General features: G+C 30.7%; 1 protein-coding gene and 1 long non-coding RNA gene across 4 annotated transcripts in view; both read right to left on the minus strand.

Moving 5' to 3' along the window:
• Positions 1–25,241, minus strand: part of LOC107440417 (uncharacterized) — a 789,850-nt gene that overhangs the window by 53,076 nt on the left and 711,533 nt on the right. The gene's annotated exons all lie outside the window — the stretch shown is intronic.
• Positions 13,469–15,688, minus strand: LOC147815979 (uncharacterized). Its single transcript, XR_015431490.1, has 2 exons — positions 15,417–15,688; positions 13,469–15,034 (listed from the first exon to the last, which is right to left on the minus strand). It is a non-coding gene; the product is annotated as an uncharacterized LOC147815979 (long non-coding RNA).

A 25,241-nucleotide genomic window follows, 5' to 3' on the forward strand; every position in this document is an offset into this window, starting at 1 on the left:
GGATAAATGAGACCATATGTTAGATAAATATGGAATATTTATTATATCAGGTAATATATTAGTATATTGTAATAATTAGATCAAATTATTACACGCACTATAGTTTTTTAATAATTACAAGTTTTGTCCGAGTTTATATGTAATACTTTTCCATTTAAACAAGGAACTCTTGGATCAAGTAAGGACTTACTAGTTTTCGTGGTGGACCTTTTGATGGAACTAACCCGCATTTACGTTATATGGAGAGGAAAACCACGAAAACCTTCCAAGATTAGACCGACGGCAAGGGAATTCTAACCCATGATCCGTCTACCGCTGATGTATTTTTTTACGTTTGCACTGTGCTCGGTACGAGCCATCGTTGTCCATCTTTGGTATTCTAATATGGGTCACCTCCTTCGAAGGCGAACTCTCCATCTTGAAAAATTATCATTATCCATATTGGTGTGACAGCCCGGGGTGGGCCTTGAATACATTTTGACAAATAATATGCACTCATGCTATTAGGTTCAGTGGTTAACGAACAACAGTTACATCGTTCATGCACAATAAAAATCGATTGTGATTTTTTTTGGGTACAACATTATTTTATATTATTTAATGCGATCCAAATTATTAATGAAATTAATGAAAAGTCAAACATAATTTAGGATTTAGTTAACAGATCCTTTTTTTGATTAAATTAAGAATTGTAACAATGAAACAGCTCTTGTTGGTCGACAGAATCATAAATACTGCATGATATTAATTAATTTCATTCCTATGGAAAAAACAAGATTCGTAAAACACGCAGACAATAAAAAAAGCAATGTTATATTATATTTAACAGGATCAATTATTTAAACTGAACGAAGAAAAACAAAACAATATTTCCTGTGAGACTAGAACAAACGAGACTCGCATCAGAAATTAAATTATGAAATTGTTGTTATGAAAAGCATAACAAATGTTGAAAGCAACATAACAAAAGAAGGGATAAATAAAGAAGCAGTTAACATGTTTATTTTTGCAATAGAGTGAAATAAATTGTTGTTATTTATTCCTGTTCCCCCACGACCTTAAGGGAAGCCAGATCAACTGCATATGTTTAGAGAAAAGACAATGATATTTTCTTTATTAGTTTATTCCCCCGTTTGAAATAAAACTTTTTTTTTCCTCTATTAAATGCGTGAATTTTTAATGATAGTGTTATATCTCCTTTTCTTTGCTGCTTTTTGGTATTAATTTACCGTTTTCCACAAGTTGCATCATGCGTTTTTCCCTTGACACAACACCATCTGGTAATTAAAATATAATTATTTGATAAATACGAAATTTCGCTTCTAAAACTGGAAAGTGAACATTATAGAGACAAAATAAAAATTAAAAAAAACATTTGTTTCTCTAAGCTTTATAATAATGAAACAGCTTTATTTTCAATGAAAAATAATATTTTTTATTCTCAGGTTTGTATGGAATTTCTTTTTAAATATTTAATTTTGGGAATCATTGCATCACAAATAAAATATAACATTTATTAAATATTTTTAAAGCTATTTAATCTTATAATTCAGAATATTGATAGTTAAATTTAACTTTAGTGAGCAGTTTGTTTCAAAAAATATACAAAAGGTTTCATGACTATTCAATAGGGGCATAATGAAGCGATGGGAATTTTAATATAGTTTAAACAGCAGGCATCACTTGATGGCGATCATCAGCTTTGCCTTCGATAGTTTATTTACGGAAATTTAAAGAATCATTCTCATTTGTCATATATTTTTTTTATTGAAATCTTTATTCGTAAAGGGACATACAATAAATAATGTCGCATATTTTTTGACTCCCTCCTTTCATTTGTCACAATTTTATTTTTATATTTGGAGTACAAATTAGTTCGGTCCGTTTTTTTTGTGGTCAAAAATGCATTTATTTTTGAACAAAATGAATGAACAGATTAATCAAAGTATTGTCTATCGCTGGCTACTATTTTTCCCCACCTCTCAGGCAATTTTCAAATTCCATCTCGAAAAAATGTCTCGTCTTTTGAGGCGATTCAAATTAGGGGGCAATTTTTGATTTCTGCAAAAGAAGTGAACCGGTGACCTGCCAAATCGTGCTGCATTCGTCGGAACAACCAATAATCAGAAGGAGCAATGTCTGGCGAATACGGCAGGTGCGGTAAAATATCCCACTTGAGCGTTTCCAAACAGTTTTTTACGACTTTTGCGACATGAGGCCGACCGTTATCACGTAGAAGAATAGCTTTGTCATGTCTTAGCTCGTATTCCGGCAGTTTTTCTCGTAATGCACGGCCCAAGCGAATCAATTGTAGCCTATACCGATCGCCCGTAATGGAATCACTAGGTTGTAGCAGCTCATAGTATACAACACTATTCACCATTCTTGAAACGTCGAAACCATTCCCTACATGATTTATCAGTTGGAGCATTGTCACCATAAACTTCTACAAGCATTCGATGCGCTTCAGCCGCACTTTTCTTCCGATTAAAGCAGAAACGTAAAACCTCCCGCAAATGCTGCTTAGCAACCACAAAATTTGACATATTCAACAAAGTAGAAAACAGGGTTTTTTTTTATGAAACTCAAAGCGCTATAAACTGAATATTATTGGCAGATGTCTAACCTCTCTGAAACCACCGAAACCAGCTGTCACTATGAAACATTCATAACAGCCAGATCCAACTCTTGAAAACGGACCGAACTAATTTGTACTTCCAATACTTTAACTATTCCATTTAATTATATTTGGGATAATAACAACAATAATGTTTGGACTACAAATTACTTCGATGCAAAAGAATATAAAAATATTTTATCTGCGATTTTAAATGTTTTTATTTTATCCCAAACATGCATCGCCACTTTTCCTATAACAGTCAAACCCCGTTATAGTGAGCACGGTTTATAGTGAACTCCCGGATATAGTGAACGAAATGTTTGCTCACGAATTGTACACACGTATAATGTTATTTTTTGTGGATATAGTGAAATGGCTGCCACAAAAATGACCCTGTGGCTGCAGCTGAGCTTTAATGGAAATTACGTATTTAAAATCACGTATAAGTAATATTTAAACGAGCCATTACGAACAATAGAAAATTAACCACTTAGCAGGTCACACTTTCACATGCTTATGCTCACACATGTAATCAATATTATTTCAAAAGAAGGAAATGTGTTTAATTTTTTTGAGGAAATAAAAGCATTAAAGAATTAAAAATTTTTAAGTATTTAATAAATTCGAATTTCTTAAATATTCAATGTCGAATATAGCATAAAAAGTTGAATGTTAAATCAGCAAATTCGAAAAGTATGTTGTTTAAAAACAGGGGTCTCCAACTGGCGGCGGGCCGCATTCGGCCCTGGAAGCCTTTTTTTGTGGCCCGCGAACTAAAATATATTAGTTGTCATTTTTTTCGGACAATTTTCGTAAAAAATCTATATGGGTTTAAAATACTTTTCTTTCGTTAAAAAAACTAATCTCTTCGTATCTGTGAAATTTACCAACAGTGAAAAATAATTTTTTTTCTCAGGTTTTGTATCCAAGGACATATTTATTCAAATACAAAAATAATCGTGTATGTTGTTCTTTTTTATTTCGTTTTTTTGTATTTTGAGAATATAATTTAGCATGTGTGTATCAGAAATTTTCTCGAAGAAATTCGCCGGTTTAACTTTTTGAAACCACGAACTTTGGATGAAATTATTTACATTTGTATATTTTAAAACGCATAAAGGAGGTAATGAATATCATATTTATTTAAATTATTTGAATCGAATAGGGAGTGAGGAGGGAAAAAAATTAATTTTAGATGCTCGAGAAGTTTTTTTCTTTTCTGCTATAAATCCTAATATGTCTGGAAAAAATTTTTAATTTATCACATAAGTAAATTTAAAAGAAGAAAAAAAAATCTTGTCACTAAGTTTCCGATTAAGAGAAGATTCAAAACGATACGTAACAAAATTATTGGTAATGCTTGCTATTTTGCTTTTTAATATTAAAAAAAACTTTATATTTAAAAGCAAAATATAATCCTTATTTTATTAAGTTTCCATTCAAATTCAAGTACAGCAGACAAATCTCATTTCCCTCACTGAACATTTTGTGTGATACTATGTAAGTTCTAATAGCAACCTTTTTAAAGTTTTATATCTTAACAATTTGATATCTGTTGCACATTAATTGTTTAATACATAGGTGCACATTAAAGTTACTGTAGCCAGAACTTTTTAATATGCAATTAAATATTTTTTAAAAATCTACTTCTAATTTTAATTTGTAATTCAATACTTTTGTTTTGCACAACTTGATGAAAATCTGACAGTAATATTTAATGTTCCTTCGAACATAAAAAGAGTCTCATATAAAATTTTGATAAAGTTACGGCCTGCCCCCGGCCCCATGCAAGTTGGAAACCCCTGTCTTAGAATAATAAACAAGCTCATGTAAACATGGATAAAAATTTCTTAATTAATCCATACATTTAATGTAAGGGAATTAATTATTTAAAACCATTTTTAGCACAGGTGAAAACTAAGTTCTCCAGCAAAGCTGCTGTCCTTAAAGCAGTGAAGCTGTAAGCAGCTTATAGTTAGTACATTTTTAAAAAGAGGTAGACGACAAAAATAATGTAGTTTTTCCGACCTCTGGTCAAATGTTTACGTTAACAGCAATTTAGAAAAGCAGTCACCAACTTCTGTTCCTTTTAAGCGATAAGTTCCAGAAAAACAGATGTTATATTATATAAATATTTCAGGGTGGATCCTAGGATAGCCCACCCCTTAGCGATTTTTTGAAACCCCGCCAAGCGACTTTTTGAAATCTCGCCAAACTAGGTTTCACTGTGGTTGATTGGTATACGTTTTGTCGAAAGGTATGTCAGAGAAATATCAGATTAACGGTAAGTTATTTTTTATTAAATTTTTAAAAATATTTTATTAAATTTGTAATAATTTAAATTGTTTTTTTAATAATAAAAAACAACATAAATCTCAGTAATAATCACCAAATTGGCGAGATTACAAAAAGTCGCCAAGGGGTGGGCTATTCTAGGATTTTACCATATTTCTTATAAAAACAAATATTTCATATGAAAAAATAAATAGCAGAATTTATAAGCAATCCGGTGCTCTTGTCATTAACTAAGCCTTTTTGAAATCTCACAGAAACCAAATCATCTAAAACAATAAACGTTTCATTCCTTAAAAGAATAATCTGCATTGCTAGAGGAGCTACTAAATAAGCGTATCAGAAATTAAATTAGGAAATGTAAGCTATAAAAGGATAACAAAAGGCAAAATAAATTTAACAAAAGACCCAAATAAAAGTAATTTACATATTTATTTCTGAAATAAAGTTTTGCAACAGCATAAATGCCCATTATCTATTACAATTCCTTCCTCCTTAAGGAGAGCTAGATTAACTGCTAGTCTTGCGAAAAGATAATGCGGTCTCTTTTTCCAAAAAAGAATTCTTAGCTTTTCAAATGATACTTTCTTTTTTATATGTATATTTCTTTATTTAGATAGTTGAATTTTTAATAACGCAATTCCCATTTTTTTTTTGTATCTAGTTATGTTTTCTCAGAAGCAGCATTTCGAATTTCTTTTCTGCTATTCATGATCTGCAGATGAAAATCTCATTTTCGCAACAAATATGAAATTTATTTCCGCAAATTTGAAAATGAACTTCAATGATGATAAAAGAATATATAATATCTATTTCAGGGGTGTTCTGAATTATTTATTTTCTTAGGTTCGTTTGCAATTATCGCTTTCAGAAACTGCGCCATTTCTTTTATATTAGAATATCTGGTTTCTGAGAATTATCATAAAACTAGTTACTTTATGATATTGTATGCAATTAATTTTAAATTCTTACCCTTAATAAGACTTCCTTTATTGCTAAGAGTGGAAATTTCTTTGTTATTTAGACTATACTTATTTTTTTGTGAAGAAGAATTTTCCATTTCCATATTATAATTCGATTTAAATGTTGTAATCAGTGTTGCCATTTCTTTTTGTATTTTAATTTAAAATTTTGGGAATCTAATTTGTTTAGAAGCGGTGTGTTTTTAAATTGTCAAAAGTTAAAAATGGTTATTTTTCACACTTGTTTGAATTAAATGAAAAAGAATATGGCGATATGAGTTGGAATTTAATTTTGTTCTCAAATAATACAGAAAAGTTTAATGTCGTGGAAATTATTTATTTTATAATTTCATTTTGCTGATATGTTAATATTGATAATATAAAGAAGAATATATAATATACAGCGTAAAAAATAAACTTAGTTAATTTTTATTTTGAATTTCAAAACTAAACATTATATGAAAGGAAACAGTACTAACTGAATAAGTACATTTCTTTTTAATATTTGAATTGCCGAAAGATATATATGCGCTTTTAAAAAACTAAATCACTCTTCGAACATTTATTTAAATATACAATTAAATAAAACTTTCAAAGAAATATATACTATTAATAATTTCATCACCTTTTCAAGGGTTTAAGTTTTAATATTATTCACATAAATTAATATATTTTTGCATATTGAGCTTTTGAATTAAAATAACATATTTTGCATAATGAGTTAAAGTAACAATGAAACTTATTCAAAGTTAATTTAAAAGATGTTAATTTGAAAGTTACATTTTTATTTGAAATCTTTTCTTTCGATAGAAAAATGATTATATTTTCTTCAGAATTAATAATTCTTTTGAATATTTTTTGTTTCATTTCATTCAATAAAATGTCTTCTATTGAACCTTGTTACCACCAAATATTGAATTTTAAGGATGTATTTTTTAAAAAAATAACTATTACATGAACTTTGAAAATGTATCAGAATTACATACAACATTTAAATTCACAATTTAGTAGCAAGACTCAATAGAACAAATTTAAATGAATACGAACAAAAAATATTCAAAAATATCCATTAGTTGTCTAATGAATGCCGAAACTTTTTTCATAAAATCCATTATATACTGCTGTTTGTAGAAAATGCAACACCATGAAGGAATCATCAGAATCAAATGAAATTCGCAGCAAATGTCAATTATAGGATATTATGCAAATTAATAAAGTTTCAGAGCCATCGCGCGTGCGTGGCGTGCGCAGCGCCCTCTGAATTGATGCTGAAAGCGTATAAATAAAGTGCTGTAGCGGGACGTTGAAAATAGTCTATGATTATTTGTTAGTGGCAAACGTTTAGTGAGACCTGAGTATGCCTCCACGACGGAAGAATAAGAAATTCAAGCAACTTACGGAGTTTGAACGAGGGAGGATAATCGGCCTTCGAGAAGGAGGATTTTCCTATCGCGCAATAGCAGCTCGTATGCAGCGGAACAGTTCCACAGTGATGCGAGTTTGGAAGCAGTGGACCGACGAGCACCGAACAACTCGAAAAACAGGCACTGGACGACAGAAGGTGACGTCAGAGCGCGATGATCGACACCTGCTCCGCATGGCGGTGAATGATCGCACAGCTTCCTCCAGGCAGCTGGCAGCACATTGGTCTACTGCTACAGGTGTACAATTGTCGGCTTCGTCAATTCGTCGTCGTCTGCTGCGCCGTGGATTGCGTGCAAGGGTGCCATTATACAGGATTCCCCTCACGGCGGATCATCGACGGCTGCGTCGGCAGTGGGCTCTTGAGCACAGAGACTGGCGAGCTGATTGGCACCAAGTTGTCTTTTCAGATGAATCACGCTTCAATTTGTGGACCCATGATGGCCGTGTTCGTGTTAGACGTTATGCCGGTCAACGCTGCCTTCCTGAGTGTATTATTGAACGACATAGTGGTCGAATACCCGGAGTTATGGTCTGGGGTGCGATTTCGTATCATGGACGATCCAATTTGATACGAATTGAGGGTAATCTCAATAGCAACAGATACGTCCGTGAAGTGCTACAGCCCGAAGTCGTTCCTTTCCTTCAAGGCATCCCTGGAGCTATCTTTCAGCAGGATAATGCACGCCCACATGTTGCGCGGACTGTTAGAGACTTCTGTTCAGCACAACGCATGCAACTTCTTCCTTGGCCTGCTTATTCGCCGGATATGTCGCCTATTGAGCACGTGTGGGATATGGTTGGTCGGCGTCTCACTCGTGATCCGCGTCCTGCAGTTTCCAAAGACGAACTTTGGTTGCGCATACAAGCGATATGGAATTCTCTTCCTCAAGCAGATATTCAACATCTGTTTGACTCCATGCCACGTCGTATAGCAGCACTTATTGCAGCGCGTGGTGGCTGCACCAAATACTGATTTCGGACGCTTAATTTGTTTCTTTTGTTTTGAAAATTTCATCATTTATTTGTATCAGTACAAGTCGTTTCTGCATTAAATTTCATTTGATTCTGATGATTCTTTCATGGTGTTGCATTTTCTACAAACAGCAGTTTAGGTTAAAATGAGAAGTAGAATTCATTTTAAGTCTGCAGAAAAACCCTTAAATAGTGAGGTGAGTGGGTGGGAAGGGTGTGTGAAGGGCAGTAGCCCCAAGAGGCGTCCAATAGGCAACTAAGGACGCAAAATTTATAAAGCTTTTATTGCCCATCAGTAAAATGGGTCTTGTTTTGGATTTGATGGTGTGAAACCAGAAAAAAAAGCGTTTGACCAATGGGTAACCAGTGATCGTAATAAAGCGATTAAATTTTTATTTGTTATTTTACTTTATTTTTTTTATATTGAAATTAAATTTTTTAATTCGAAAGTATTTGACTCGGGAAATATAACATAATTTGAATTTAATTATTGAGTGTTAGATCAATAAAATTTAAATATTCTTTAGATTTAAGAGGCAAATTAGAACATTTTGTTAGAAATAATACATAATTTACAATTAATGAGCCAATTGGTTGCAGTTAGAAATACAAAGTGAAAAAATTGAAATCTTTGTGAAAGAATATGGTATGTGTCACTTAAGAGAATAGATACTTGACGGGCTTGGCTTACTCGAAATAGAATGGAAAGAATAGTTGCTAACGCAAGTAAATTCCACGTTTCAACAACCAATCAGGATCGAGATACTCACACTACGTCACTTGCAAGTATCCCATTAAGAATATTTTGTTTCAAATAATAAATAATTTATATTTAAAATAAAAACAAGAATTATTTGTTAGAAATAATTAATTATTTACATTTTAGAGGAAAATAAGAATATTCAGTTTGAAACAAATTCTTTTAGCATCAAAAATTTTCTTATTTCCATTTAAATAAATAAAAAAATAGGGATTTAAAAATATGATTTTATATTTTTACAAATGCATATATATCTTTCCAACTTTTTCTTTTAAAATTTTTTCACCCCTCCAGTGCTATATGCTTCTCTTTTTAGGAAGAGTTTGCCCCGAGCTTCCTTTAATCACTGCAAACGAGGTCCTAAATTATCGCGTAAAGCATGGGTAAAATGATATAAATTTGCCCGGATTATAGCTCTTAACCTAAGTAATCTGTAGAAAAATAATAAAATGACGAAAATAAAGATACTCAGGCGGATGGATTTTATGCGGATATGGACGCATTGATTTAAGTTCGGCTTAAATAATGCCTTGAGTCAATTTGCGGTTGTGCGTGAATTAGAGTAATAAAAAAAAATGATTGCAACTGAGGCAAGCTTTCAACTGCATGTTTCACTAAATAATACTCACCATGTCCGCCAAGAAAATTATTTTCAGATATAGGTTTTGAGTTTAAAAAAGGGTTCAAAGATTCCATTATTCAAACGTTCTGCAAATCCATCAAGTACCTCTCTCACATATTTGCTAATAAATGTTAGAAATATATAAGAAAGTGATTCCGGAAAGAATGAAGAAAGAATGGAGAAAGTTGGAGAATGGAGGAAATAAAATGGATGAATTGGAGAAAGTTGAATCACCTGAATTTAAAAAATAGGCAGAAAAGATAATTACTTTCCTAACTCGCCAACTTAGTGTCCAACCCAAGATCTTCACAGGGTCATTAGTTACGGTAGATGAAAGCAGGGCCCGCGCCATATATAAGTATTCGCCACCTTGGAAAATGCGATAAAATCATAAATTTGGCGAATAAAATTTTGTTTTGGCGAATGATTTTTCCCACTGGAAAGAAATTACAGAATTACGCCAAAATCATTTTTTCTAAACAAATCAGTGTTTTTTTATTCGATTACAGTAATTTTCGGTACATGCGCCGCATAACAACTTAGAATTAGGTCCAAAAATTGGCGAAAACTTATAACTAAAAAAAAAGCTTCTCGAGTTGCCACATCGCCAAATGTGATAACATTGTAAATTTGGAGAATAAAATTGTGTTTCGGTGAAAGTATTGGGGCTAATGATTTTTCCACGGAAAGAAAAATATATAATTAACTCGATCCTCAAAATTACGTCATAATGAACTTTTCTAAACAAATCAGCATTTTTTATTCGATTACAGTAATTTTCGGTACATGCGCCAAATAACCACTTAGAATTGGGTCCAAATAATAAACCCCCGAATCAAACCACCGCAAAATAGCTTTCTATGGGAAAAAAATAATCATAAAAAAATGTTAAGATTTGCATTTGGCGAAAACTTTTGAAGTCTGGCAAATTCTTTTAATATTTGGCTAATTTACTGGATAATAATTTGAAATCCATAGCGTGGGCCCTAGATAGTGAGGTTATTCGTAATCTTCATAGTAGTAAAGAGAGCAAATCACTCTTAAAGAAGTCAGGGACATAAACATCAAGGAGAATTCATTGGCATGATTTGTTTACAAAGGGATTATTGTATTTGACGGTTAAGCTGACTGTGACGAGATTAGAAAATTCTCAATAGTCATTTCGTTTTATCTTATTTCCGTTAACAAATACACATAATATTGCCAATAAAACAGTAGGAAAGCCAATATAACTAGTTTAGTTGAAGAAAATAATGTATATTTGAACAATTTTTTTATTCATTTTTAATATATCTATTAAAGGAAACTTATAAGATACCAACCTCTTCAATTATGTTACAACAAAAATGAATAAGGGCTTGTGACATTATAATAATACGCTGCCTTTTTAAAATTTTAGGGAGGGTCACTAGGGGAGGGTTTACATCTAGGCAAAAAGATATCCAACGTAAATATCTATCTGGAAACAATATTCTAACCACATGACAGTATGGCATATCACTGTTTTTTCCCGAGCCATTTAATTTTTATAACATTAATTTCTGAATTGCCTCTTGTAACGTTAAAAGTTAAGTTGCATTTTCACCTCTTTTTTCTATTTTAAAAAATCGTAACAAGTGTTTCTTAAATGCACAACACTATATAAAACAAAATATTCTCGTTCAAAAAAACTGAAGAATTCTTAATTATTTATTACAAAAAAAAAACTTTTAATCCTGATATGAATCCTAACTGAAAAGTAGATTCAAAACTAATGACGAAAAAAATATTAATCAATAGTTCCTTATGAAATTTTACTGTTAATTATGATTGTGTAGTTTGCATTATTATCAAGAATCAAAACTACTGGAAACAAAAAAAAACCTTTAAACAATTCTTAGTAGTGTAATAACCATGGTATGAAAACAGATAATATAACATTTATTTAAAACGTTAAATATAAATAAAAGGATTTCGCATTGTTGTGTGGATTCATTAGTATGATTATTTTGGTGATAAAGTTAAAATGATATTCCTGTACGTTAGGGTTAGCTTACGGACTTTTGCAAAATCTCTTATTTTCACTTACGTCAATTTGATACTTTTTCACAAGCGCATTCACTTTGAATCTTACGTATGGAAGCGTGCGGAAGTTAACGTAACGTTGCGAAATCTCCCTATTGATTTCATTTTAAACGTAAGCAAACAACATTTGATGTCTAGCAAATGACTATATTTTTAATGCATGCATCTTGGAAAGACAATTCTAGACGGATAGATACAGACAAAATAACATTTGGTGGTTACGGATGCATTTTTAATTCATGCAACTTGAAAAGGTAATTCTAGACACATAAAACCGAATTACAATTTTGAGCACCATATCTTATTTTTAAAATTATAATTTATTTAAAACTTGTTTAATGAGAGCAATGCTGATAAAATTAATTACGGTCCGTCTTTAAATAAAATTCCGTGAACTATCTTAACATAACAAAAAGAAAGTTTTTAATTCGTCCAAACATCGCCATTAGTTTCAAACTGACACACACCGAATTAAAAAGAAGGACTTTAATCTAATTAAATCATTTGTACTTTAAATTGTTTCATTTAATTTGGAATTATTGAAATACGTCGAGGAGGAGTAACAAAAAAAAGGCCCTTTCAAAACCTTGACAAACGAAGTTTTCGAGATTTTGAAAGTGCTTAAAAGTGAAACTTGGGATATATATTGCATTAATGTTTTCCTTTTTTCACAAAGCAATTCATCGAAGTAGAAGGAGCAGAATTCTTTTTCAAAACCTTTTAAGTAACGTTTTTACCGGCCTAATTACATCAGTCTTCCAAATTTAATTAAATTAGAGCAAATTAATTGAAAGGCGATTTTTATAGAATTGAGTCTCGGTGCTATTGTTATCTTACTTAAAATGAGGTACAAGAACTTGTAAAAAGCAATTTTAGACATAGCAGATTTCCTTTGAAAGATTTCAGAGAAGTTCTTCTTCACCTTTAATTACCCTTCGTTCCAAAAGTATTCTTTAAAACGAGGCCATATTGTATCTCTAAAACCAGAGTAGCTATTATGTTATGACCAGCATCGCCTACTTTTATTACTAACGTGGTAAAAAATTTGATTGCCGTTGTAAAAAGTAGGATTATCATAAATTTCCTGGCCAAATTATTAGACACACTGTAAAATTCTATGTAAAATCTTAATTATCAGTATATACTATACAGCTGTATTGTTTTAACGCGGCTGAAACCGGTTTGCACTTGTTTACGTTCGTGTATTAATTAGTTAACATTGTAATGAAATATGTTAAAAATAAATACAAATTGGAGGTATATAAAAAATCTCCTGAATAATAACAAATTATATGTATGTTTAAATACAAAAGTACTGCATATAAATTCGGGCAAAGCTTGTAATTATTAAAAAACTACAGTGCGTTTATAAAACAATCTACAAAACTATTAACACTAAACATACCACAACTGGTCAAATGACCGTTTAAGAACTTTTGCATTGAAAATGCGCTTATCGTTTCTGCACATTTGACTTCATGACTTTTAATAACAATATTATATACAGTTAATATTCTATTATTATTTTTTTTTCTGTATTTTGTTTGTTTCGAATAATACTTGTATACTTATTTCTACCACAGTCGTTCATTTGACCGTAAGAACAATTTATCGCTTTATAAGGTTATCGGATCAGACCAATACCTCCTAGATTGAAGAAAGCCAAAGGACGGAAAACGATGACTCATACAGTTAGGCCCAGATTTGCTGATCACTTCTGACGAAGCTTCTCTTTTTCCCTTCTGTTTCTCGACACTTTTTCGTTACTCTTCTACTAATTTTTTACTTTCTACAAATTATTATTATTATTTTTTTTGTCTAGATTAAATGTTCTTAAATTGTGTAAAAATGCTTAATATATTTATTTGTTTTCAGAAATGATTAACAATAAATCAATTCTAACAAAAATAACTGTTGTGTGAATGAAAAAAAATATATTTTTAAGCATTAAATATCAGTTTTATTTTATAAATTGGAAAATTTTATCTAACTTTTTGTTATAAAATGTATGGATTAAAAACAAAGAAATATATTTTTAAAGGGATTTTACACATTTATTATTATTATAGTTTTGACATAAAACTAAGAAAGGGGTCTAATTTTTATAATATGATACTTACATTTTTAGTAGATGATTATTTTGGATTTTAATGATTATGTTTTGCATGTTATTAGAACTAGAGCATACGAAATAAAATAGAAATTGTTTATAAACAATGACATAAAATGAGCTTAAAAAAATTTAGAAAATCAAATGCAGTCTTCAAACAAGGTTTAGATAGTAAAAAAAAACATATCAAAAGCATGATTATAATTTGTATTTTTTTCCTGTGGAAGTGTGATTGTTAGAAGTGATAAACTAAAATTAAAGTAAGCAACCTTAGATAACAAATATTTTATTAAATAGCAAATTCAAAAAACGATAAATAAAATGTAAACACAAATTTTACTGAAATATGTTAAAACTTTCAGTAACATTTAAAAAAGTATAATTTTTACCATCACACTGATAAACTAAAATAAAGTAAGCAACCGTAGATAACAAATATTTTATTAAATAGCAAATTCAAAAAACGATAAATAAAATGTAAACACAAATTTTACTGAAATATTTAAAACTTTCAGTAACATTTAAAAAAGTATAATTTTTACCATCACACTGATAAACTAAAATAAAGTAAGCAACCGTAGATAACAAATATTTTATTAAATAGCAAATTCAAAAAACGATAAATAAAATGTAAACACAAATTTTACTGAAATATGTTAAAACTTTCAGTAACATTTAAAAAAGTATAATTTTTACCATCACACTGATAAACTAAAATAAAGTAAGCAACCGTAGATAACAAATATTTTATTAAATAGCAAATTCAAAAAACGATAAATAAAATGTAAACACAAATTTTACTGAAATATGTTAAAACTTTCAGTAACATTTAAAAAAGTATAATTTTTACCATCACACTGATAAACTAAAATAAAGTAAGCAACCTTAGATAACAAATATTTTATTAAATAGCAAATTCAAAAAACGATAAATAAAATGTAAACACAAATTTTACTGAAATATGTTAAACTTTCAGTAACATTTAAAAAAGTATAATTTTTACCCGTCACACTGATAAACTAAAATAAAGTAAGCAACCTTAGATAATAAATATTTTATTAAATAGCAAATTCAAAAAATGATAAATAAAATGTAAACATAAATTTTACTGATATATGTTTAACTTTCAGTAGCATTTAAAAATAATTCTAATGTCATTTAATATCTCTTTTCTAATGTCATTTTCCTTGAAATGCATCTCACATACCTATAACAAAATGAATACAATATTTAAATGTGCATTTAAAATAAATAGTACATACTATATTCATGTATGAAAAATTAATAGATTTTTGTAGAAAAATTAATAGATTTAAATTTCATAATCAAATAAATTACAATATATTATGGTCAAACAAAAATGTTTAAAGTTTGAGCAAAAATTTAATAAAATACTAAAATTATTAATATTTTTATAAAATAAAACTCTATAAAAATAACTATATATTACAATAGTTTGCGATATGATTGATAAGAACAACTTAATTATTATAAATAATTTATCCACAATTTAAAATAATTTACTCTTAGTAAAATTATAATAAAGAAGCATAATTAAATTTTTAAAAATAAGAACAAATATTACTCACTTTAGAATTCTTTGCAACTTCAAAATCTCTTGGCATGGCGGCAAGCCATTTCTTACGTATTGGGAAATCCAAAATTTAATGCTTTTGTACCATCAACTTTGTAAAATCCTCTGCAGTTTGGTACACAGCACTCATTGGCAATTATCCATAACACTAAGAATTAAATTAATGCTGACATTTACAACATTTGTTGAATAAATATAAATTTTACGAAGAACGTTGACACCAGAACACACACGGTTGTTTACAAATTCAAATCAAAAATATTCGCCAATTGGCTGAATGCCGACACAGGTTATAATACTTGAGAATATCGCCAATGGCTCGTTTGATCAGATTCGGAGTTTTTCGTAAAAATAGCTACCCTGACTGGTTTCCCTCTGGGCCTAACTCTACTACGTCATCATCGCTTATAGTAACCCGTCGTGAGGCTTGATTCCTTTCTAGGAGGTATTGATCAGACATTGCGATGTAATGCGTGTTCAACGTATTGCATTCGATGAGTTTCACATTTCCGCAAAGACCGTCGCGTAGTGAGTTCAATCAGAATAACTGCGAATTCAAATTTCAAGAAAGTACCTAAAATTCTAGATTGGCATTTTTGCGTGAGAAAAAGTGACAAAAACTAAATGTTTCAGTAAGTAGCTTTATATTTTATTTTGAAAGCTTTACTTCATTTCTAAACTATCTGTCGGTTTTTACCCCGAAAAATGTCGAAACAGTCAAGACAGTACAAATTCTTAGAAAAAATAATACTAATTATACGAATAATTATAAGAATTATAATTCTTATATTTATAAAAATAATTATAAGAATAATAGAAATAATAATAATTAGAAGAAATATGTTTGCGGAAAATGTATAATGGAAACACCCTGTACATGTAAAAAATGCATTGAGCAATAAATTAAAAATTCTTATTCTTTGTGCTTGTGATACATAAAAATTGGTAATATATAAATTTGTTTAATTATAATAAAGTTTTGTTTTAGTTTATTTCCTTCCTAGCATCCATATTTCATGCATTCAATCAAGAAACATTGAGTCCGGTTATTAGACCGTCTATGGTAGATATAGGTATAGGTTAAGTGTTGGTATGTTTAGTGTAAAACGATAATAAGCTTTCCTTCAAATGAGGAGGCCAAAAATTTCATCTTTTCGTCAACAAAAAACAAAAACTCTGTGAGGTTGGATTCAAGCTATTACCAGAAAGATGGCAAACAGTATTAGAAATGGATAGACAATATATAATTCAGTAAAATAAAATCGTCTTTCATTTTTCATTAAAAAGAAACAGTATTAATTTCCGAACACCCGATAGCTGTGCAAAAAAAAAAAAAAAAAAAAGGAGGTAAATATGTTATTTCATTTTTTACCCGTTGGCAAAATGAGTCTTGTTTTGAGTTTGATGGCGTGCGCAACTTATTTTTACGTCATCACACTTTTCAACTGTGCTCAAGAGTAATAGTAAACAGGGCACATGCGTCGTCATTTCATGCGTTGCTATGGCGACCGCTGCTGTTTTTCTTTTTATTTTCACTAGCAGGCATTTTTAATGTATTTACATAAAAATAATTTAAAGTATTTTTATTATTAACGTATAATTACTGGCTTGGGGTGATTTTATTATAAATAGGAATGCTGAAAAAGGAAAAGTGTTTTGTGACGTCTTGAAACACGTACATAGGCAAGGATATGAAAACCAATCCGACGACTAACATCAATTGAGAGAGTTTTTGCATCCCATGATATTGAAATGTTGTGGCGTTTAACGGAGTCAATCCAGAAAGAAAAAGCATTTGACCAATGGATAACCAGTGATCGTGATTAAGGTGAGAAAAAAAAATTGGATTTTTTTTAGCATTGTTATTGCTATTTCAACATTAAATATGTGCATTTGATGCAACGACAAACTCGCCTATAAGGGCAATTTTTATCTGATTTCTAATTGTTAAGTTTATTAGCTTGTAGTACACCTCTATCTTCATTTAAGCGATATATATTTTTTACTTTAGCTATCTCTTATACACATAAGTAGATATTATGAAATATTTCATGATATTGCTCACGTTTAAAACAAATTTAATAACGTTGCTTTGTAAAATAACAATGGAAGCAAACTATTGATATTCTTCCATAAATGCGAACCCTCGGAAATATATAGGATTATAAAATAAAGACATTACAAAATTTACAAGTTTAAATAACCCATTGTTTCTCTAAGAGATGAAAAAGAAATTGCAAAGACTGATTTTCATTGTTTGTATTCTGAATACGCGTAACGGGCATATCTTCAAATGTTAAATGAAAACGCTTCATAAATATAAATAAATATATTATTATGTTAGTTTTTTCTTTATAAATGGAAGGCAAAGATTGAATACATAAATCGTCAGTCAACATTACAAATGACTTTACTTTCAGAAAGCGCTTCGAATCTTACAAGCTGAATGCACAGTTAAAAGTATTCCACCAAAAAGTATTCGAAAAATCAAAAACAAAAAGAGATAAAAACTATACGGTTTGCGGCGTCATGCTCTGGAAACTAGATTTTTATTCTTCTCTACGACTTGTTTCAAAATGACTCTACCATAGCTATTATAACTGGAAAAAAATCGCTGTAAGAGTCGCCACATCGCCAAAGGCGATAAAATCGTAAATTTGGCGAATAAAATTGTGTTTCGGTGAAAGTATTGGCGAATGATTTTTTTAACGGGTAAGAAAAATATAATTAACTCGATTCTCTAAATTACGTCATAATAAATTTTTCTAAACCAATCAGTATTTTTATTCGATTATAGTAATTTTCGGTAGATGCGTCGCATAATCAATTAGAATCGGGTTCAAATAATATAAGGCAGAAACAAACTACCGTAAAATATTTTTCTATAGGAAAAAAATAATCGTTAAAAATTGTTAAGCTTTGCATTTGGCGAAGTGTTTCGAAAACTGGCGAATACTTTTGATATTTGGCTAATTTACTGGCTAATGATTTGAAATACTTAGCACGGGCCCATGATAATTCATTTCTTGCAGGGTCCGTTAAACCGATATTCCTTAGGTGATGCCTTTTCGGACTCTATATTGAAAATTTGAGAAATAAACTTTAAAAGTACTCTTTCGGAAAAAAGTTAAGTTCTTCGAAGCGTTCCTTAATATTGTTCCTTCAGCAAATTTTTCAGTTTCGAAAAGTATACAAAAACTTTGTTCAAAAATTATGGTAAATTATCCATAAGCTCCGATAAAAAGAAAACAACAAGGTTTAAGGATGTCACTAAGAATTTAAATATATTCCAAACCAAGACTTAAAAAGTTATTTCGAAAGTACAGAAACATACAGAAGGAAATACGAGTAAGACTCAACTTCATTCCTGGTTGGTATGGTATGTTTCAAAATGGTTATTCGTAACATATTAAATGCGGAACTTGTGGCTTCAACAGGGCAACAAGGCCCTGAGAACTACTACATCATGTCGAGAGGTTTCTTAATACAAAATAAACGCGTATGCAATCCAAATAATATCAGGAGTTATCAAATAAGCACTAAAAAAAATAATAGCCACCTCATAACACTATTCAATATAATTCTTTATTATATTAAATAATGAATATTATTAATATTTTTAAATTTAATGAAATATTTTTTTACTTAATATGGTAGGAAGACTGCTCACTCGTAAATAACTTTTGTCATATTTTCTTTCAAACTCGAAATTATAATTCACTTTAATAAGACATAAAAATTGAACGCTTATTATTAATGAATCGAAGAAAAAAAATTCACTATTAGAGGGTAATTGACTATTAGAGGAAAAAATATCTTTTAAAAAAGCATCGATGCGTTAAGGAATTGTAGACAACTTAAATGACAAGGTAAGGAAATACGAAGACTCATTAGTGTTTTCATCATAGGGTCTGTGAACACGTAAGGTCACGGTCGATTTATAAGGAGAAATGGTGAGAAAAAAAATTATCCCGTGGTTCTAGAAAATGATATTAAGTTTATTCTGTATTGATGAAGCTTTGACGATGAGATTAATCCTTTGTGTATTTATTTAACATTGTTTAAATGATTCATTCTAGCGAATAAATATGCTTCTTCTCATGATTAAGTGACGAAGTTTTATGACTTTTAAGAAGTATTTAATTTTGCTAACGCTGGATTGTTATTAAATGAGCCTTAAAATAACGAATTATTAGTATAGTTCGTTCATCAGGAGTTGGCACTTGGCTCCGGCTTTATCACGTGGTATGCGACGATACTATTTCGTTATTTTTTGGGAAAAGGATGTGAAAAATCCCGGACAAAGTTGCTGTTTGGCGATCATAAGGCAAAATTATTTATTTCGCGATCTTAACGTGCATTTTTTTAACATTAAATATTTCATACATTTGATGATATTTCGCGCCATTTCTTATGATATTTCTTTCTTTTGAATGAATAGCTTGTCGTTTTTGAGACATTTTGATGGAAAAACAGCAACTTTTAGATTTAAAATATATTTAATTAGCTAGAGAGACGAAATGTATAATGGGAGATGATAAAACGAAGTAATAAGTGACTGAAAAAGAATTCACTGTTTGTGTTTGGCGCTCATTAAGGGTTGTCTAAATTTCAAGCGCGGAGATGTTTCACCTCTTACTCCCGTGCTGAATGAACTCTGCATCCGAGGAGGTGGAGCCAAGTGCCATCTCCTGGTGAACGAACCATACTTGGTGACGTTGCCCAATATTGTTAGAACAGATACACTTTCAAGTGATCGTTTGGAATAATCTTTTTACTTATCTTTCAGAACTGTATGTTTGTAGAATTTTAGTAACTTTAAAAGTTCTCCAATAAACATTTAGAAAGCAAGAAATCCACAGCTGTTTTTGGGTATTTGAACTTCAGAATCGCATATTTTTCGAAAGGAGATAATCTGAGTTCCAGAATTAACTATTAGTTCTAAATTAGATAGTTCTAGAATAAGATAATCTGAATTCCAGACTAATGAACTGATTAGAGTTCTAGAATTAAATATTGGTTCTGAATTAGATAGTTCTTGAATTAGAAAATCTGAGATCTAGACAAATGAGATAATCTGAATTCCAGAATCAATTATTAGTTCTGAGTTAGATAGTTCTAGAATTAGATAATCTGAACATGTAAACTGTGCTTCGGAATAAACGGTGCTTTGGAATAAAATAAACTGAATTCCTGAATTAAATCAGATAAAAAAATCAGATTTATTTTATTTAAGACTCAAAATTGTACATAACACGCAGACTTTCAACCAATAGAAAAAACATATTGGCAAAAAAGCAAAATTAGGTATCAAAATTATTTTTATTTTATAACCGTCGTTGAACAGCCGACCCAATTTCATGGGTTTACGACTACTTACGTTCAACTCCGTAGCCTTGTAATTTTGAACCAATCCAGAAGACAAGGAAACTCCTGGATCAGTACCCCCAGAGGTATTGATTTGTTGTGGGAACATGGAGGACTTTGAGACTCGACAGATTTAACGTGCATCAGTCACCATTTACTACACGGGGAGTCTTCGGCCGGCGAGGATCGAACCCACGATCTCTTGGATATGGGCCCAGCGCCCTACCGACCAGGCTATCCCGGCCGGTATCAAAATTTGAAAATTTTGCTTCTGGCCAGTGGCTAGTTACATTAACTTGCTTTGAAAACATTTTAAATATTTAGTACGCAATCAAAACATGCCGCTAATTTTTCAAAAGTTGAAAATTTCAAAGGATTAAATGAACTGTTTATATCAACAATGTAAGGGATCATTTTTGAAGCTTTTCAGAAAATAAGGTAAACATAAACATTAGAAGGTACATTTCCAAGCCTAAAATTAAGTAATTTTCGCAATAATATGTTCGTAATAATTCCATATTTATTAAAAAAAGAAAATTCACATCGAATAGGGTGGCGACAGGTCAGCATTTTTTTATTCGCCATTTAGCCGCCTTGTGGCCGATAGCGATTGTTAATTTTGGCGGGATTATTTTCTAGAAACAAAACTAAGCACTGAACATTCTATAATCAGAGGAAAGATTTTTCTGTTTAGTTACGCTAAAGAAACCCCAATAAATCAAACCTATGAGAAAAATTGACGAGGAACAAAATCTGCGGCAAATTAAGGCTACCGTTCTAAATTGCGCAGAATTTTGCATCTAAGACTACATTTGTAGCATTTAACAACGAAGAAAGAAGCTGTGGTGGCTCAGGGGATAGAGCATCCGCCTTCTATCCCAGGTTCGAATCCCACCGATGGCTGTTCGATACGAATTCACACCCGGCTCGCACCGATTACAATGCCAGGGGTCTGTTTAGAAGAAATTTGGGTCCGTTAACGGACCCTTCACAAAATATCTTTTCATAAAAACGGACCCTTCACAAAATGATTTTTCTTTTAATCGGACCCTTCACAAATTTTTTTTATCTTCATTGTTATTTTGTTAATCGAACAAACCCTTTCCAGGGCAGAAAACAAGAAAGATGGATGTAAACGAATTAAGTTTTGTCTTCGGCAGACGATTCTTCCATTATTCGTCCGAAATGAATATTCTGCGTTCAGCAGTATAGGCTAAATACCAAATATTTGTATGTTGCATCTCTCGTTTAGAAGCAGCAATTGTTGTTTATTTTTTAAAATTTAATTTTTTTAATTACAATTTTACAGTGTTGAGCATAATCTTGTATGTCTATACAATTTAAAAACTCCTTGAAAAAAAAATTTTTTTGCAATAACGGACCCTATTTGCACAAATTTATAAAGGCGGACCCTGGTTGAAAGAATGCGAGTAATTTTTTCACAATTTCACGAAAAACGGACCTTTCACAAAATGTCTGGACAGACCCCTGAATGCTGATGTAAAATATCCTCAATGGATCATGGGTTAGATTCCCCTTTTCCGACAGGCTAACTGAGGGAAGTTTTCATTATTTTTCTCTCCATATAATGCAAATAAGAGTTAGTTCCATTAAAAAGTCCTCCACAAAGGCAAATTTCTCCGAATACTTGATCCAGCAATTCCTTTGTCTTCTGGATTGGGTTCAAAATTGCAAGGCTATAAGTGAATGATATAATTTTTCAATTCCTGCTATTAGTTCACAATCTCCCTATATCTTGTTCAAATTTTCAATCGTTCATCAAAATACACTCATAAAATACAATTCATACACACATACGTTCATAAAATACAATTCATACACTCAAGTGCAAATACATTTTTTTAAAACTTGTAGTTACATGTTAATACAATTTTTTCAAATATTAATTCATTCATTAAATTTAATTCATTAATTTTAGTTTTATATGGGAAAAAAATCGTATTTATGCAATTAAAAATAACTAAAATAAAATTTTACTTTGTTGACCGATGTAAGAATTGACTTTAAATTTTTTTTTTATTACTTGTTTCAAATTAGTAAAAACTAGTTAACAAATTAGCTCCTTGTACTTATTTTTTCCCCACTGGTTTTACGGATGAAATATTTACATTCGCTCCTTGAATAATGATGCATTTAAAAAAAAAAAGCATATTTCATCATTATAATTATTGGACGTTGTCAAAAGTATTGATAAGATCTGTACGTAACAATAACTCAGAAATTAATCAGCATGAAAAAAGAATAATTTATCTTCATTTGAGATTGTCACACACCCGGAGCTGTTTGATTAAGTTATAAATACTTCTTAACAAGGCAAAGATTAGATCAATTTTGATATTCCATATCTTTGATATCTGTCATCTTGCAACAGATGTCATAAACTAAGATACATTGTAGTTGGTACTTTGCCTCATTAAAATAGCGACGGAAGATAAGAGGGGGAAAAAATGCATTTGCGACACTTGCATTTGATGTCAATCGGTCGACTGGTTTCTGAGTTATAAAATTTCTCGAAAAGTCGTATGTTTAAAGTTTGATTTCTCGAGAACTTTTCGATTGATTTCCTTAACTCCTTTCCAGTGTCTCCCGAATCCAGTTCGGGCGATTGCATTATTTGTGATGCATTATTTACGTGCATTTAACTGACTTCGGGTAGGAGAAAAATTAACGTTTTTATTTTGTGAAACCCGAGCGGAGTTCGTTTCTACTCTAGGATACTTAATTTGCTATTTTCCTAATAGATGGCCTCACTGGTCCTAGTTTTCCACGGATTCGATCGAGGGAGGGAAATGTGTGTACGTGGGGGGGGGGATATACCATACTGTAAAAGATTTGTAAAATTTATGTATTGAAAATCATATCGTTGTTTTTATATTATACTAGTTATATTTTTTTAGCTTCAAAATTTTGTTTAATTTGCTCTAATTGAATAAGATGTGTGTGTAATCCATTACTTATTTATGTGTATGTAAAAACTATAAATACAAGTAGTTATTGCATTTAAAAAAAATTGTAATAAAAAACCATGTTCTAACTTTTATAATAATATAAAGAACAAAATTAAACAGTTAAAAAAGTTTTCCATTTTTGGACCATTTTTCTGAAATATTAAGGGGCTAAAATGTGGTGTTTTGCTATGTATAATAATAACGTGCTCTAAATTGATGTGAAAACTTGTATACCTCTATATTCACATTTTTGTTAAATATTACATAAATAACAACATAAATAATGATTAAAAATTATTTTTTGTATGTGATTATCTTTGGAAAAACAAATGTTATCATTAAATGTAAAAATGCTTTCGATTCGCTTAAAAAAGGCCTCTAGTTATGGGGAAACAAAGAAAAAAGAAAATTAACATTAAGGTGTTATAATTTTCGATCGCTCTCCTGACCAACTATTGAGACTATTTTCAAGATTGCAACTTCCTCTCATATTTAGAGAATCCGTATCCAACGAAAATATTCTTTATTTAGAGGAAGTATGCGTTCTTCTGTCCTTTTTCGTAAGTAAAAATATAATCTGCATTAATTAATTATAATATATTTGGTGAGATCCATTTAACCATTAAGATTGAAACTTGAAAATCCGATCGTTAGATTATGAGTTATCGAGAGTGTTCACTTTTTTTATTTTGCATACTGTACATAACTGTAGATATCAATGCATTAGATTTCATTTATGCTGCCGACATGTATATGTTTCTGAGAATGATCGCAATTGGTGGTTGTTGACTTCTACCGGCGAATGTTGACAATCACATAGTAGCTTTGGTAAATGTTCTGAAATATATAGTAGGTCTAGTTAAGTGCCACTGCCCGGTATACCTAACACTGGTGTTCTTTTAAGGTTCAGTGCCACAGCCGGGTATACATTTGCCCGGTATTCCGAATACTGATGTTTCTCTTAATTTATCTTTAGCAGATATCGAATAAATAGTAATATATCGAACATAGGGGAAGCACGGGCAAGGCGGGACATCGCTTTTTCTTCTATGCGTATCACGGTAGCGACATCATCGTTTTCGGTAAGAAAATATTGTTGTTCTCAATACGCACAAGTTTTTTCGTCAGTTCGCAAGGTGTTACCGAAATGCAAGCATTGTTTTGTTTTTCTTATAACACGTTAAAATATTTTTCCATGTCTGTATGCTGTTATTATTTGTTTAATACATTGCAATAAATTTTTCAAATTTGTGGCACTGTAGTGTTATTATTGAACAAACATAATGAGCAGTGAAAATTAAAATTTATTTCTTTAAACAAATTTGCAGATAATTTTTTTAAAAAATGCACTATCCGAGCAAGATGGACCAGGCAAGATGGGACAGCCAAAGTAGAATAAAAGTGTAATATAAAAATTAAACTCTCCGGATTTGGCAAAAAGCATACAAAATAGGGTAATATTAATGAAAAAAAATATGAACTAG

Source organism: Parasteatoda tepidariorum, chromosome 2, assembly GCF_982258835.1.
Source record: "Parasteatoda tepidariorum strain Cologne lab strain chromosome 2, Ptep-v5.0, whole genome shotgun sequence".
Taxonomy (NCBI): domain Eukaryota; kingdom Metazoa; phylum Arthropoda; class Arachnida; order Araneae; family Theridiidae; genus Parasteatoda; species Parasteatoda tepidariorum.